Source organism: Triticum aestivum, chromosome 4B, assembly GCF_018294505.1.
Source record: "Triticum aestivum cultivar Chinese Spring chromosome 4B, IWGSC CS RefSeq v2.1, whole genome shotgun sequence".
Lineage (NCBI taxonomy): Eukaryota > Viridiplantae > Streptophyta > Magnoliopsida > Poales > Poaceae > Triticum > Triticum aestivum.
In genome coordinates this window covers 650189290-650206388 of record NC_057804.1, presented here as the reverse complement: position 1 = coordinate 650206388, position 17099 = coordinate 650189290, and the positions used below count along the sequence as shown (strand labels likewise).

Below are 17099 nucleotides of genomic sequence, written 5' to 3'. Positions count from 1 at the left end.
AACCACTAGTTTCAAGAAAAAGGGCAAAGGAAAGAAGAAAGGGAACTTCAAGAAGAACAGCAAGCAAGTTGCTGCTCAAGATAAGAAACCCAAGTCTGGACCTAAGCCTGAAACTGAGTGCTTCTACTGCAAGCAGACTGGTCACTGGAAGCGGAACTGCCCCAAGTATTTGGCGGATAAGAAGGATGGCAAGGTGAACAAAGGTATATATGATATACATGTTATTGATGTGTACCTTACTAGAGCTCGCAGTAGCACCTGGGTATTTGATACTGGTTCTGTTGCTAATATTTGCAACTCGAAACAGGGACTACAGAATAAGCGGGCACTGGCAAAGGACAAGGTGACGATGCGCGTGGGAAACGGTTCCAAAGTCGATGTGATCGCGGTCGGCACGCTACCTCTACATCTACCTTCGGGATTAATATTAGACCTAAATAATTGTTATTTGGTGCCAGCGTTGAGCATGAACATTATATCTGGATCTTGTTTAATGCGAGACGGTTATTCATTTAAATCAGAGAATAATGGTTGTTCTATTTATATGAGTAATATCTTTTATGGTCATGCACCCTTGAAGAGTGGTCTATTCTTACTAAATCTCGATAGTAGTAATACACATATTCATAATGTTGAAACCAAAAGATGCAGAGTTGATAATGAAAGTGCAACTTATTTGTGGCACTGTCGTTTAGGTCATATCGGTGTAAAACGCATGAAGAAACTCCATACTAATGGACTTTTGGAACCACTTGATTATGAATCACTTGGTACTTGTGAACCGTGCCTCATGGGCAAGATGACTAAAACACCGTTCTCCGGTACTATGGAGAGAGCAACAGATTTGTTGGAAATCATACATACCGATGTATGTGGTCCGATGAATATTGAGGCTCGTGGCGGATATCGTTATTTTCTCACCTTCACAGATGATTTGAGCAGATATGGATATATCTACTTAATGAAGCATAAGTCTGAAACATTTGAAAAGTTCAAAGAATTTCAGAGTGAAGTTGAAAATCATCGTAACAAGAAAATAAAGTTTCTACGATCTGATCGTGGAGGAGAATATTTGAGTTACGAGTTTGGTGTACATTTGAAAAACTGTGGAATAGTTTCACAACTCACGCCACCCGGAACACCACAACGCAATGGTGTGTCCGAACGTCGTAATCGTACTTTACTAGATATGGTGCGATCTATGATGTCTCTTACAAATTTACCGCTATCATTTTGGGGTTATGCTTTAGAGACGGCCGCATTCACGTTAAATAGGGCACCATCAAAATCCGTTGAGACGACGCCTTATGAACTATGGTTTGGCAAGAAACCAAAGTTGTCGTTTCTTAAAGTTTGGGGCTGCGATGCTTATGTGAAAAAGCTTCAACCTGATAAGCTCGAACCCAAATCGGAGAAATGTGTATTCATAGGATACCCAAAGGAAACTGTTGGGTACACCTTCTATCACAGATCCGAAGGCAAAACATTCGTTGCTAAGAATGGATCATTTCTAGAGAAGGAGTTTCTCTCGAAAGAAGTGAGTGGGAGGAAAGTAGAACTTGACGAGGTAACTGTACCTGCTCCCTTACTGGAGAGTAGTTCATCACAGAAAACTGTTTCAGTGACACCTACACCGGTTAGTGAGGAAGCCAATGATAATGATCATGAAACTTCAGATCAAGATACTACTGAACCACGTAGATCAACCAGAGTAAGATCCGCGCCAGAGTGGTACGGAAATTCTGTTCTGGAAGTCATGCTACTAGATCATGATGAACCTACGAACTATGAAGAAGCGATGGTGAGCCCAGATTCCACAAAGTGGCTTGAAGCCATGAAATCTGAGATGGGATCCATGTATGAGAACAAAGTATGGACTTTGGTTGACTTGCCCAATGATCGGCAAGCAATTGAGAATAAATGGATCTTTAAGAAGAAGACTGACGCTGATGGTAATGTTACTGTCTACAAAGCTCGACTTGTCGCAAAAGGTTTTCGACAAGTTCAAGGGATTGACTACGATGAGACCTTCTCACCCGTAGCGATGCTTAAGTCCGTCCGAATCATGTTAGCGATTGCCGCATTTTATGATTATGAAATTTGGCAGATGGATGTCAAAACTGCATTCCTGAATGGATTTCTGGAAGAAGAGTTGTATATGATGCAACCAGAAGGTTTTGTCGATCCAAAGGGAGCTAACAAAGTGTGCAAGCTCCAGCGATCCATTTATGGACTGGTGCAAGCCTCTCGGAGTTGGAATAAACGTTTTGATAGTGTGATCAAAGCATTTGGTTTTATACAGACTTTCGGAGAAGCATGTATTTACAAGAAAGTGAGTGGGAGCTCTGTAGCATTTCTGATATTATATGTGGATGACATATTACTGATTGGAAATGATATAGAATTTCTGGATAGCATAAAGGGATACTTGAATAAAAGTTTTTCAATGAAAGACCTCGGTGAAGCTGCTTACGTATTAGGCATTAAGATCTATAAAGATAGATCAAGACGCTTAATTGGACTTTCACAAAGCACATACCTTGACAAAATTTTGAAGAAATTCAAAATGGATCAAGCGAAGAAAGGGTTCTTGCCTGTGTTACAAGGTGTGAAATTGAGTAAGACTCAATGCCCGACCACTGCAGAAGATAGAGAGAATATGAAAGATGTTCCCTATGCATCTGCCATAGGCTCTATCATGTATGCAATGCTGTGTACCAGACCTGATGTGTGCCTTGCTATAAGTTTAGCAGGGAGGTACCAAAGTAATCCAGGAGTGGATCACTGGACAGCGGTCAAGAACATCCTGAAATACCTGAAAAGGACTAAGGATATGTTTCTCGTATATGGAGGTGACAAAGAGCTCACCGTAAAAGGTTACGTTGATGCAAGCTTTGACACTGATCCGGACGATTCTAAATCGCAAACCGGATACGTGTTTACATTAAACGGTGGAGCTGTCAGTTGGTGCAGTTCTAAACAAAGCGTTGTAGCGGGATCTACATGTGAAGCGGAATACATAGCTGCTTCGGAAGCAGCAAATGAAGGAGTCTGGATGAAGGAGTTCATATCCGATCTAGGTGTCATACCTAGTGCATCAGGTCCAATGAAAATCTTTTGTGACAATACTGGTGCAATTGCCTTAGCAAAGGAATCCAGATTTCACAAAAGGACCAAACACATCAAGAGACGCTTCAACTCCATCCGGGATCTAGTCCAGGTGGGAGACATAGAGATTTGCAAGATACATACGGATCTGAATGTTGCAGACCCGTTGACTAAGCCTCTTCCACGAGCAAAACATGATCAGCACCAAGGCTCCATGGGTGTTAGAATCATTACAGTGTAATCTAGATTATTGACTCTAGTGCAAGTGGGAGACTGAAGGAAATATGCCCTAGAGGCAATAATAAAGTTATTATTTATTTCCTTATAATCATGATAAATGTTTATTATTCATGCTAGAATTGTATTTACTGGAAACATAATACATGTGTGAATACATAGACAAACAGAGTGTCACTAGTATGCCTCTACTTGACTAGCTCGTTAATCAAAGATGGTTATGTTTCCTAACCATGAACAATGAGTTGTTATTTGATTAACGAGGTCACATCATTAGTAGAATGATCTGATTGACATGACCCATTCCATTAGCTTAGCACCCGATCGTTTAGTATGTTGCTATTGCTTTCTTCATGACTTATACATGTTCCTATGACTATGAGATTATGCAACTCCCGTTTACCGGAGGAACACTTTGGGTACTACCAAACGTCACAACGTAACTGGGTGATTATAAAGGAGTACTACAGGTGTCTCCAATGGTCGCTGTTGGGTTGGCGTATTTCGAGATTAGGATTTGTCACTCCGATTGTCGGAGAGGTATCTCTGGGCCCTCTCGGTAATACACATCACATAAGCCTTGCAAGCATTACAACTAATATGTTAGTTGTGAGATGATGTATTACGGAACGAGTAAAGAGACTTGCCGGTAACGAGATTGAACTAGGTATTGGATACCGACGATCGAATCTCGGGCAAGTAACATACCGATGACAAAGGGAACAACGTATGTTGTTATGCGGTCTGACCGATAAAGATCTTCGTAGAATATGTAGGAGCCAATATGGGCATCCAGGTCCCGCTATTGGTTATCGACCAGAGACGTGTCTCGGTCATGTCTACATTGTTCTCGAACCCGTAGGGTCCGCACGCTTAAGGTTACGATGACAGTTATATTATGAGTTTATGCATTTTGATGTATCGAAGGTTGTTCGGAGTCCCGGATGTGATCACGGACATGACGAGGAGTCTCGAAATGGTCGAGACATAAAGATTGATATATTGGAAGTCTATGTTTGGACATCGGAAGTGTTCCGGGTGAAATCGGGATTTTACCGGGTTACCGGGAGGTTACCGGAACCCCCCGGGAGCCATATGGGCCATCATGGGCCTTAGTGGAAAGGAGAAAGGGGCAGCCCAAGGGGGCTGCGCGCCTCCCCCCTTCCCCTAGTCCTATTAGGACTAGGAGAGGTGGCCGGCCACCCCTCTCCCTCTTTCCCCCTTGGGAATCCTAGTTGGAATAGGATTGGGGGGGGGGGGGGAGTCCTACTCCCGGTAGGAGTAGGACTCCTCCTGCGCCTCTCCCTCTTGGCCGGCGCACCCTCCCCCCTTGGCTCCTTTATATACGGAGGCAGGGGCACCTCTAAACACACAAGTTGACACAAGTTGATCCACGTGATCGATTCCTTAGCCGTGTGCGGTGCCCCCTGCCACCATATTCCTCGATAATACTGTAGCGGAGTTTAGGCGAAGCCCTGCTGCTGTAGTTCATCAAGATCGTCACCACGCCGTCGTGCTGACGGAACTCTTCCCCGACACTTTGCTGGATCGGAGTCCGGGGATCGTCATCGAGCTGAACGTGTGCTCGAACTCGGAGGTGCCGTAGTTTCGGTGCTTGATCGGTTGGATTGTGAAGACGTACGACTACTTCCTCTACGTCGTGTCATCGCTTCCGCAGTCGGTCTGCGTAGGGTACGTAGGCAATACTCATCCCCTCGTTGCTATGCATCACATGATCTTGCGTGTGCGTAGGAAATTTTTTGAAATTACTACGAAACCCAACACCTTGGAGGGTGGTCACGGCTGCCCTCCCCTCACCCCTCTATTTATAGGGGGAAGGGAGAAGGGGGCCGGCCCCCTAGAACCCATCTAGGGGGGGGGGTGCGGCGGCCTAGGGGAGAGAGGAGAGGGTGGCTTGCCCCCCAAGCCAAGGGGGGCGCCCCCTCTAGGGTTCCCCCCTCAACCCTAGGCGCATGGGCCCAAGGGAGGGGGTGCGGCCAGCCCACCAGGGGCTGGCTCCCTGCCTCACGCAGCCCATGTAGCCCCCCGGGAGGGGTGGCCCCTCCCGGTGAACCCCCGGAACCCTTCCGGTGGCCCCGGTACAATACCGGTATGACCCCGAAACTTCCCGATGTCTGTTTGACAACTTCCCATATATAAATCTTTACCTCCGGACCCTTCCGGATCTCCTCGTGACGTCCAGGATCCCATCCGGGACTCCGAACAACATTCGGTAGTCACATACTAGTCTTCCTAATAACCCTAGCGTCACCGAACCTTAAGTGTGTAGACCCTACGGGTTCGGGAGACATGCAGACATGACCGAGACGCTCTCAGTCAATAACCAACAGCGGGATCTGGATACCCATGATGGCTCCCACATGCTCCTCGATGTTGTCATCGGATGAACCACGATGTCGAGGATTCGATCAAAACCCTGTATGCAATTCCCTTTATCAATCGGTACGTTACTTGCCCGAGACTCGATCGTCGGTATCCCAATACCTTGTTCAGTCTCGTTACCGGCAAGTCACTTTACTCGTACCGTAATGCATGATCCCGTGTCCAACACCTTGGTCACATTGAGCTCATTATGATGATGCATTACCGAGTGGGCCCAGAGATACCTCTCCGTCATACGGAGTGACAAATCCCAGTCTCGATCCGTGTCAACCCAACAGCTACTTTCGGAGATACCTGTAATGCACCTTTATAGTCACCCAGTTACGTTGTGACGTTTGATACACCCAAGGCACTCTTACGGTATCCGGGAGTTACACGATCTCATGGTCGAAGGAAGAGATACTTGACACTGGCAAAGCTCTAGCAAAACGAACTATACGATCTTTTATGCTATGCTTAGGATTGGGTCTTGTCCATCACATCATTCTCCTAATGATGTGATCCCGTCATCAACGACATCCAATGTCCATAGTCAGGAAACCATGACTATCTGTTGATCACAACGAGCTGGTCAACTAGAGGCTCACCAGGGACATATTGTGGTCTAAGTATTCACACGTGTATTACAATTTCCGGATAATACAGTTATAGCATGAATAAAAGACATTTATCATGAACATTGAAATATAATAATACTTTTATTATTGCCTCTAGGGCATATTTCCAACAGTGGTTCCATTTGAAGAACATCTTGCTCCGTCTTTGGATGGCTCCCCAACACCTTGTCATCATCTTTTTTCTTGAATCCGTGCATCATTGCTTTGAAGATTTTTGTCGGCCGAACTTTGTTCGGCTACTTGTTCTTGTCCTTGAAGCTTGTCAATTTCTACGACACGGAACTCATAGGGCAGGAAGTAGGTTCCATTAACTTTAGAAAAATCAAGCACCGTTGTTTTCCTATGCTTGCCATGCCCTTTCTCAAGAATGCTTGCCTCGTTGGATTTGATGGATTCAGAATATATACTACTTGATTCGGATTTTTCAACCGAAGCACTTTCATGTTCCGAATCATCCTTTTTTTTCATTGATACTACCAATTGACAATGCTTCTTTTATCTGAGTCAATTCTTTTTCTATTTGTTTCTGACGGCGAGCGGAAAAATTAGCTTTAAGCTTTTTCTCAATTTCAGCCCACTCCGGATATGATTGCCCCCCAATGCTTTTAGATTCTTTCGGCAATGACACACGGGTGTTGCCGAAATTTTGCAATTGTGTAGGGGGTGTATAATATGATGTAGTACTAGGTGAAGGCATATGCATTGTTGTAAGACCATCCTTTTGCTTGCCAATTTTATCAATTGGCAAAGATTCATCTTCTTGCAAAACTCTAGCTTTTATTGCGGCATAATCAGGAAATAGCCCCTTTTCATGTTGTTCAAGGCAAAGAGCACTAATTCTCTTATTTTGGGCTAAACTCTTCAATGCAGCCACCACTACCTCATCTTCTACAATATTGGGCACAACCGCTCCTATAAAATTTACATTCATTCGGCTATAACCAGGAAGGTGTGAAGCCGAATTATGAGCATCTACAGTTGTGTATGGTGCCGAAGAATTACTAACATGAGGTGTAGCATATGACGTTTGAGAGTAACTGGCCGAATAACTAGTAGCAACATGGCCAATTCTCTCGTTCATCGGCATGGTTGGATTAGTATATTGCACATTACTTGCCGATGAATAAAAGGGTGAAACACTTTCTTGCATGGCATTGGAAATTCTAACATGAGGTGTTTCAAATTTATTAACTAAACTCACCATGTTGTTCATCGGCATAACAATTTGTGGGGTTGCCGATGCATGAGAGTTGGGATACATATGGTGTAGGTTACCAGTATCATAAGAACTTAAAGCATGCAAATTACTTTGAATCGGCCCTTGCACGTAATTAGATGCATTATTGAAAAAACTAGGGCTGGCCGATAGAGTATACTCATTGAACAATCTAGTAACACCATATGAATTATTTGCATCTATAGTAGGGAATTGGGTATTCATATTACCTTTGTAGATTGCAAACCCTAGATGACGATCCTTTCGTAGCAAGAATAGGCCGGAGACCGTCCAAAGCTTCGTCCCCAGCGGAGTCGCCAAAAAGTGTGTTGACGCTGGCACTTGTCACACAAACACGTCGATGTGTACCCGCGGCGCCGAGGAAGATGCTCCGCAACTCACACCGCGGGAGGCCGACTTCCAGCACGATACGCAAGACAGCAAGCCGGCGCTTTTGGGACCAGACGCCTCGCTCGCCCGGGAGGGACCCCGTCAGGGCTCGCGGCGACGATTGGTTGCTAGAGGTCGGCCTTACCGCCCCTAGAGCCTCGTGGATTCACAGCCTCCAATCTTGAAGAACGACGAAGAACGAGAAGAAAGATACAAGGGGAGAGATAAAAGTAGATGAACACGAAAAAGTATTAGATGTGTTTGTTCGATTGGTGTTGTTCAATCGGCCGTCACCCCTTAGGTATATAAGAGGCGGCTGGACTTCCCGTGCAAGGAAAAAGCTTGGATTCACGTCCAAAACCCTAGTCAAATTCGGATTGGTTTTGTCTGAACTTTCCAAAACTGTTCGGTTTAAACTGGCTGCATCTTGCAGGTCTTTTCTGTGGTGGTAAACGATCTCGGATGGAAACGAGCCCAAAAGCAATCTTGACCGTTTCGACGAGACGAACAACTTTTATGTTGAACGTTTTTTGATCAGAGATCATTTTAAGGGTCAAATCGGTCGCACGAAACAGGTTATCCCTCGCTCTACCCATCAGACAGGGTGTCTGGTGGGGCGCGCCAGTTTTTGCCTCCTGACAGGGCTGTATTCCGATGGCTCTAACTTTTGCATACGAACTTGGATTGGAACGATTTTTATATTAAAATCGATCGTTTCGACGAGACGAAGACAATCCGTGTAGATAATTTTTCCATTTGAGGTCGTCTTGGGGGCTTAATCCGCCAAACTGTACTCTGAATATAAGATCTTAGTACTTTGAGCATAGTTTCGGTCTTCGAGATGAAATCGGACTGCGATGACCCAAACTTCAAAGATGTTCATATCGACAATACGGAACTCTTTCATGAAGATCACTTCTCTATTTGAGGCCATCTTAAATAAGTTATTGACCGTGCCAAAATCTGGTGTCAACACTACTAAGGCGTAAATGATATGCCACAAAAATTATATGGTGGGAAACCACTTCGAAACATGAATCCAAAAATATATATTCTCTATAGCATATATTTTATATATTTTCAGTTATATAGATGATCAAATTTTAACCCGAAACATGAGGGCCCAGTAAACTTGAACATAGGGAGTAGAAGAATCCTAAGGGCAAGTACATTGGTTTAGACGGCAACAGTCTGCAGTACATATCCACGTCATATGCAGATAGTGTTATAGACAGCCTCTACAGTGGGTTATCTTTTTCAGTTGTCTGTATAAACTTGTTACTGCATGAACAGTCGTGGCGTCGTGGATTTATCAAGGCTGGGGACGTCCACCATCGTAGAATCATGAGCACCTGAGATGGGCCTGCCATGGGATCACGAGATAATCTGGCGCACAACCGCACCACTACCGACACCAGCCATACAACGGGAAAAGTGGCGTCGTTAGCCAGCGGATTTTCATGCCATTCGACCGTCTGCTAATTTACCGACGACCTTTTCTTTTTCTCTTCCTCTCTCTTCTCCACCTCACCAAATATCATAGGTGGCACCTTTTATAGACAGTTGAGTCAACCCCATTGTACATGCCCTAATGGCCCATTACAAGGGGACAAAACCGTCGGGGTGCGGGGTGGAAGAGGGCACATGGCTCAACCACCGTGGGTCGTCGTCAACGTTCCTTCCCCACTTGTTTATTTAAATTGTAAAGTGTAGGTGATATATGGATCCGATCGAGGTTCTAGTCTACTCCAATCTCTCTTGTCAAGTTTATCTAGCGCTTCCGGCATATTCTGCCGTATATATGTCTCTGCTCTACACTCTTACCTCAAGCAGATCTGGATAGCAGCGTCGTTTCAGTGGCTTGAGCAGAGCCTGCCGCCATACGTCTCTCCGTCTCACACCGCAACGGTGAGTTCGCTGCCCCGTCTCCTCCGCCGCTCTATTTCTTTCAGAGACAGACAACTTAATCGTGCAGCGTATCTGGTATCGTACTAGCTAGTGTATAGGTAGCCATCTTCCAAGCTGGTATGCAGTCAACAACTGAAGATCCCTCGCTCTCCTGCTTCCGAAATTTCTATCTTTGTCGGGAGGAGTACATTTGAACCTGTAGGATGTACTCCCTCCGTTCCTAAATATTTGTCTTTTAGAGGTTTCAAATAGACTATCACATACGAATGTATATAGACATATTTTAAAGTATAGATTCATTCATTTTACTTCGTATTTAGTCATTTGTTGAAATCTCTAGAAAGACAAATATTTAGGAATGGATGGAGTACTAGATAGGAACGAATCGGCAATTTATTTTGTGTTATGTTGGATATGCTAGTTCATTGAAACTCGGCTTGGCTTGTCGGTTTCACAGAGTTGGTAGTTCAGTTTGTTTAGATTTTCTCGTCGTCAATGAACTATGCTTGCTCATGCTCAAACTCTCTATGTTGGATATGCCGAGCCGTTTGTTGTACAAGCCAGTTTTAATTATGCTAAAAATAGTCTGAGTTTCAATTTGTGTCTGATCTGGTGGCCACCTATTAGCCTCTGCACCAAGTTCAATGGAATTAAGGCTCGTCCATCCGAACTTACTATTAGTCACTCGTATATTGGACCAACCTTTGATCATAGTTTGCACTAGTAAAATATATGTGATATGGCATAAAAATATATCATATTGATTCATATTCGAAGCAAGTTTTTACTGATGCAATTTTTACCACATATGTTTTAGTAATCAAATTTGGTGAAAACTTTAACCCAAAATACGAGGTGGGAGCTGACATACCAGGTCAAAGGAAGTAAGCACAAAGTCACCACAAGTATTTTGTGTGTAGTTTGATTATGCATGGTTTTGACAAAATCAATATGATTACATAAAAGGTGTATAAAATCGATAGTCAGCGTGACACAAAGGGTATGAGTTGGCCTTCTATAAAAGATAGAGAAAATTGTGTCTTGCTCAGGGAAAAAAAATACTACATTTTCTTATAAAAGTATTGATATATTAATATCAACAACATATCAATTACATCTGGCCTTTGCATCAACACCACTCAAGACCTACTCAAGTCATATAGGATGCACACAGCCAAATAATTAAGTAAGAAAAAGAAAAACCAACAGATAAACTGCAACAAAGAATGGAAACATTCACCAATGAAGTCAATCGCACATAACAGGATAGTTGCTCCAACAACAACGACGCTTGCAGGGCAAGTTTCTTTTCTTCTTTTTTGTCTAGCTAACAGGAATTGTCAGTGTAATCGTGCTTGCATCATTTTCTGTTATAGAGAGGATGCCCATAGAGAATATGCCCAAAGAAGCAAACGAAGTGGATTCACCACAGTCTCAACATCAAGAGATCACCGTCGAGCATGGTTCACCTTTGTCCAATGACGAATTGTTGAAGATAATACAGGGAGCCAATGGCATGCCGGTGCTCTTCATCCCCTCTGGCAACGGTCGGCTTGCGGCTGTAGCTGTCGACGGCCTTCAGAATCTGGTGCCCACCAATCCCACAGGCGATCAATCTGCTAAAAAAGAGAGGCTCCAAGACTTTCGTGCCTGGCTACTTTTCCTCACTTCACTGGTTGCCACCATGTCCTACACCGCGGGGCTTACTCCACCCGGTGGTTTCTGGAGCGCCGATGACAAAGAAAAGGGATACAGCGCTGGTGCGTCGGTTATGCGTGACAAGTTCCCCCCGAGGTACCTGGCTTTTTGCTACAGCAACGCCATCGCCTTCTTCTCGTCGTTGATCATCATTGTCATGCTAGCAGGAAACATAAATAAAGAGTTCGTCAGATTTTACAATCAAATTTTCAAGATGCTTGTAGCACTTTGTCTCATGAGCGTGGTGGCCAGCTTCGTCTCCGGCACGTGGGAAAGCATGCTTCAAGCTTACATGTATGTGCTGCTTCTAGCTATCATTTTCGTCATGCTGGTCGCCTTGTGTGTGCGCGAACGGCACAAGCATCAGCAAGATGATTGATTTTTCAGAAGAAGAAACAGCATGCTTTTGCCAGACTTCCTTGGCGGACTACTCACTGCAAGCAATGATAATTGTCTTGTTTTTGGATCAGTTGTGTTATTGATATGCTCGAGATACAGGCAATTAATTTTTGCAAACTATTAATTATGGGACCCATTATGTGTAAGTTGCCTGAGCAAATCGTGTTAGTAACTATTTTTCATTGTGTCATGTTTTTTTTGTCTGTGCATATATGCTGTTTTGCACAATCTTTTCCACCGTCAGGTCTAACCACTGAAAAAAATTGTGTGCTATAGCGTCGCTAATAGTACCCATAACATTTTGAGTGTCTCGTTAAATAAATTGATGTACTAAGTCTCGCTAATAGCACGCAATAACGCGTTCTAACATGCTAATAGTGTATTTTAAGGCCGGCGCTATTTTGCTGTGACGCACTATTTTTTCCCTTGGGTCTAGCACGTTTATTCTTTTTTCACGAAAGTTACTTTTTTCAAGAAGTCCACGAAAGTCAAGTATAAATGATATCCAGTGCCCAGTAGCAAGGGTAGGAAGGTCATATTAGTATCTACTATAGCAAAAGCCTTTTCCCCTCCATCTCCATCGATGAGCATATTGATTCGCCTCCTCCCCGCCTGTCGTTCCGGTAGCGGCTAGGGGATTCCTGGTGTCTCGGCTCTTGCTAGTAGATAGTTAGGGTTTTAGTCCTCGCAGGTGTGGCGCTTATACAGAATGGCGGCTCTTCTTCTTTGAGTCAGTCTTTCGGGATCCAATCCTCCTGAAGTTTTTCCATGGGTACGGATTAGATGAAGCTCCGCTGTAGCTTTTTGACATCTCCTGAGGGGAGCGAGGTTACAGTTTCTCACCATGCATACGAATTGGCAAGAATTGGTGTCGGGTTCTTTAGATTGATTCAAGAATTCAATGACGACGGCTATAGGTCGCTGGTCCTTCACTAGTAGAAAACAAGGCACCAGACCCGGTTCCAGGGGGCCTTTAGTCCCGGTTCTGCAACCAGGAAAAACGATCGGGACTAATGCCCACCACTTTTAGTCCTGGTCGTGTTACGAACCGGGACAAAAAGGGCTCTAGGTGGCCGTTGTGGGTCGCCCAGACAGGAGGACCTTTAGTCCCGGTTGGTAACATCAACCGGGACTAAAAGACATCCACACGTCAGCAGCTGCCAGGTGCTTGGGGGTTTTTTTTTGAAATGAGGGGTTTAGGGGTTTCATATTGTGTTAGCTAGCTACTACATATACTAGATCATTGATGGCGCGCGTTGCTGCGCCCGTCTATTTAGAATGTTTTATAAGAGATATGATTTTTTACCACATGGCCCATGTGGTAACCAACCTAAGAAAAAAAGACTAAGTTGTTTCACAAAAAAAAAATCTTTTCATTTCAAATGAGATAATACAATCAGTAAAGTAATAGTAACCTAAAAGAGAATAATATGGTTCCAAGCTGAGACAGAGCGACATCTTAGCTTCGACTTGGCGAAAATGGTCCCCTCACCCACGCTCCATGCCGAACAAATAACATTCAAGAAGAATTTGCAAGGAACTGCAAGCATGCATTGGAGATAACTTTGTCTGGCAGCTGACATTTGCAGTTCTACACCCAGCTATAGAGGGAAAAGTTCAGAAAATGCAATAGTTACATTCTATGAGGATGCAAATAAATCTTCATATTCTGGCTCTTGGCTTTGCATAATTATATGATTTTAGCACAAACACAATAAAACAAAATCTTTTACTATTGAGGCCTCGAGCATGTTTTTTTTTCAGCAAGAATGAAAAACTCAGTAAACTACACGTGAGCAGGAACAAGGCCAAACTTACTTATGGTAACAACATGCATTGATATTCAACAAACGCACTGAGTATCAATAAAATGGAAGGGATACAAAATTCTTTAAAAATACAAACTCATTAATTTGAAGTTGAAAAGGGGTGGTCTGAAGTCGATAATGAAAGGACACAGGTACGACAAATCCCATGGAATTCCTCCGTTAGTTGGGTAACAATCCAGGCATCAGCTCAATGGATACAAAATTTCACCTGTGCATAAGACCCTGATGGGAATGAAGACGAACTAATATTTTTTTTGAGGAATAGACAAACCAATGATAATATACTTGGGCCGGGAAAATATTATTATCATGCTGCTGCTACCTTGTACAACAGACCTGCAGTATACCTTGTATAGGAAATGCTCATAACCATCGTGAGTACTCATAATCATTAATCTTGATCATAGTGCTGTAAAAATATCGTCATAATTATTAGTTGGAACTAAACCCCGAGAATTAAGGATATGCCTCTTCCAGTGCAGCCTCAAACACCTTCCCTATCTTTTATACAAGCGCATGTGCAATCTTTGGACATCACCCAAACCACAATTACACGAGGGATTCATAGACAAAAGAAATGCAAGCTTATCTCACAACGGCAAGTGTTTATTTCAAAAGTAACATAAATAAGCAAAGAAGATGTGGTCCTTTAAAAATAGTGACTTCTATCCACAAGTTTATCACAGAAGCACCTATCATAATAATGCACTAAAACCAATCTATAGACCTCATTGGGAGCCAAAGTCGACACGAAGATAGGAGCATAGACAGCACTGGTAAACAGTTCTGTAAAACAGTATTGCAAAAACAAAAGAGAAAGATGTGAAGAAACTTGAAGGGCCGCCTTACAAATTAACAAGTGAGATGTGTTGGACGAAAAGGCAGCAGTGGCGATGAATGAGATGGTGCAAAGGTGGAAGAGGGAGCGTCCGGCCTGGTGGCCTTGGCTAAGGAAGAGGCCAAGGAGAAGTAGAGGAAGGTCGTTACCTGTCATTGCACCCACCCGCCTAAGTTTGACTCCTGAAACTGGCGGATCTGCATTGGGTTCACCGCCGCCGTTGTGTCACTTGGCCCGTGCCGATGGGACCATGTTGCTCGCTGCAACGGCAGCTTCATGGGAATCCGGTGCTCTCGCCCATGGCGGAGGCAGTGTGCGCTCCACTTGAGGAGCATTCTTCCATCATTTTAGCAATTGTACGTGGAATAAATAATTGTAGTTAGGATTATATTAATAAATAACCACTGCTACCATTTTTATGACGGTTACCACTTGGACACTTAAAATTACCATCCAAGCCAAAACCAGATCACACACAATGAACACATTTATTAGTTACTTAGAAGTTAGAGCAGATGTCATAGAAAACAAAAATACAACAGCCGAGCTCATTACACATTTAGTCTTTGTAAGTTTGCTTAGAACATGATAGAAACAGCTACTCCCTCCGTCACAATTTAGAAGGCACAGTTAAATTTGTGTGCGTTTCCACAATAGACAAGGTTTAAGGCGCATTGCATTTATTTCTAGTAGCTAATTAGTACTCCGATATACTATTTCTATATGCATGCATAGTGTGAATGCTATTTTTTAGCCCATCTCACAACCAATAGATAACCACCTAGATCCCAGAGAATTTCCAAGCGCGCCTTCTAAACCGTGACGGAGGGAGTAGCGTCTCTTTTCCTAATCAAATGGTCACAAGAGTCAAGAATATGAATGAAACTTTGAAACAAAAAATCCTTCACAAGTGATGGTTTTCTAACTTCCTAAATGATGATATTTCTTCTTCATGCCACTATGATGGAATAAATGAATAGATAGATATACACCTGACTATAAATTTCTTTCCATCAACCTCAATCTTAAGCAGAATTATCATGTTTTCACATTCTGAATATGCCCCAGAGTCCAAATGATCTAGGTTGTCATCAAACACGAAATAGTACCAACAGAGGGATGCATCCTTATTCGCAAAGAGAAAAAGAGGGATGCATTCTAGTCACCGTTTTCAACCAATCTTGATCTTGTAGGTGTTGTAGCTTCAAAAAAGAGGAATCCATAGAAATTGGTCGCCGCCAAATGAAATTCAGGCTACTGGTCATCCCGTTTGTACCCTAGTAATTAGAGATACAGGACAGTTCGTTTCTGGGGTAGCTAGCCTTCAATTCGCCTCTACCAGGATTAAATACAGGACGGAATATCCTGCAATAACAAATTTGGAGTATCCTATTCAGCCAACATATCAAATAGAGTTGTGCTAAATAAAATAAGTGGAGAAGAGAATAGGATATACTCACTGGTTGTTGTTTTAGTCGCGTGGATGTTTGCATGTGTTCCTACGCCATTCATTGTCGCCGCCCGCGCTGATGGAGAAGCTACTCTCGTTGGCTACTGCCTTCTTAACCTCAAGTGCTTCATCAGGTTCTTCATCAACAATCCAAGTGGCCTCCGCATCTGAATACATCACAGACGTATTGAAAATAAGACGCCACCGTCCCCATAGAAACTGCTCGACACCGGATGAGATTAGGGCTACTGGAGGATGGTTAGGTAGATGGGAGTCGCCGCTCGATCGCCGGTGACCCGGAGCGGCCGCCCCGGTGGTGGATCCGCCAATGGATAGTACAACATGAGCTGATGTGCTCACCTGGATCTAATCGGAGCAGACGCTGCCGCGCATGCGAAGTTGAGAAGTCATCCTGCAGCCCTCCATTTGTATGCGCATCGTCGTTGGCGACCACCCCATCCTGATGCAAGAGTTGCCGTCATGGAAGAACAAGGCGGCGCGGAGGGGATGAGCAACGTTGCAGGGGAGGCGAGGCGTCCTCTCGATCGACTCGCGCCCCGCATCCCGCGTTGGATACCATCGAAGCGGATCCTTTCGACTGACTCGTACTGGATATCCTCGCGCGTGGCACGCATAGCCTGGATCCACACCGGCGCCTCGCCTGGATCCGGTCGCGCCGCCTGCATCCCCTCTCTATAGCATTTTTTTAGGATTTTTTTTGAGCGGTTATAGCAATTTTTTAGGAGAGGGAGAGGTTTGTTCGTTGCGTTGGGCATGAGCAAGCAAACAGGCCGGCCCGATGCAGCCCAGTTAACCAGAGGGCTCAGAAAAAGCTACGGGAGCAGCTGCCCATGCGACATTTAGCCCACTTCAACATCAACTTACAGTCAAATGAAGATCCAACGGTGAAGAATGTCCAGTTAACGAAATCCAACGGCCAAAAACACCTAATTACTGAGAGGGCAGGAATTAGGTGCAGTTTTACTGTTCTTAATACAGAGAGAAG

The 17099-nt window shown here is 44.0% G+C and overlaps 1 long non-coding RNA gene across 1 annotated transcript; it reads right to left on the bottom strand.

Annotated features, from left to right (window-relative positions):
- Nucleotides 1-13467: 13467 nt before the first annotated feature.
- Nucleotides 13468-16777, bottom strand: LOC123089626 (uncharacterized). The gene is made up of 3 exons (XR_006442336.1): nucleotides 16454-16777; nucleotides 16104-16260; nucleotides 13468-16008 (listed from the first exon to the last, which is right to left on the bottom strand). It is a non-coding gene; the product is annotated as an uncharacterized lncRNA (long non-coding RNA).
- Between the last annotated feature and the right edge of the window lie 322 nt (nucleotides 16778-17099).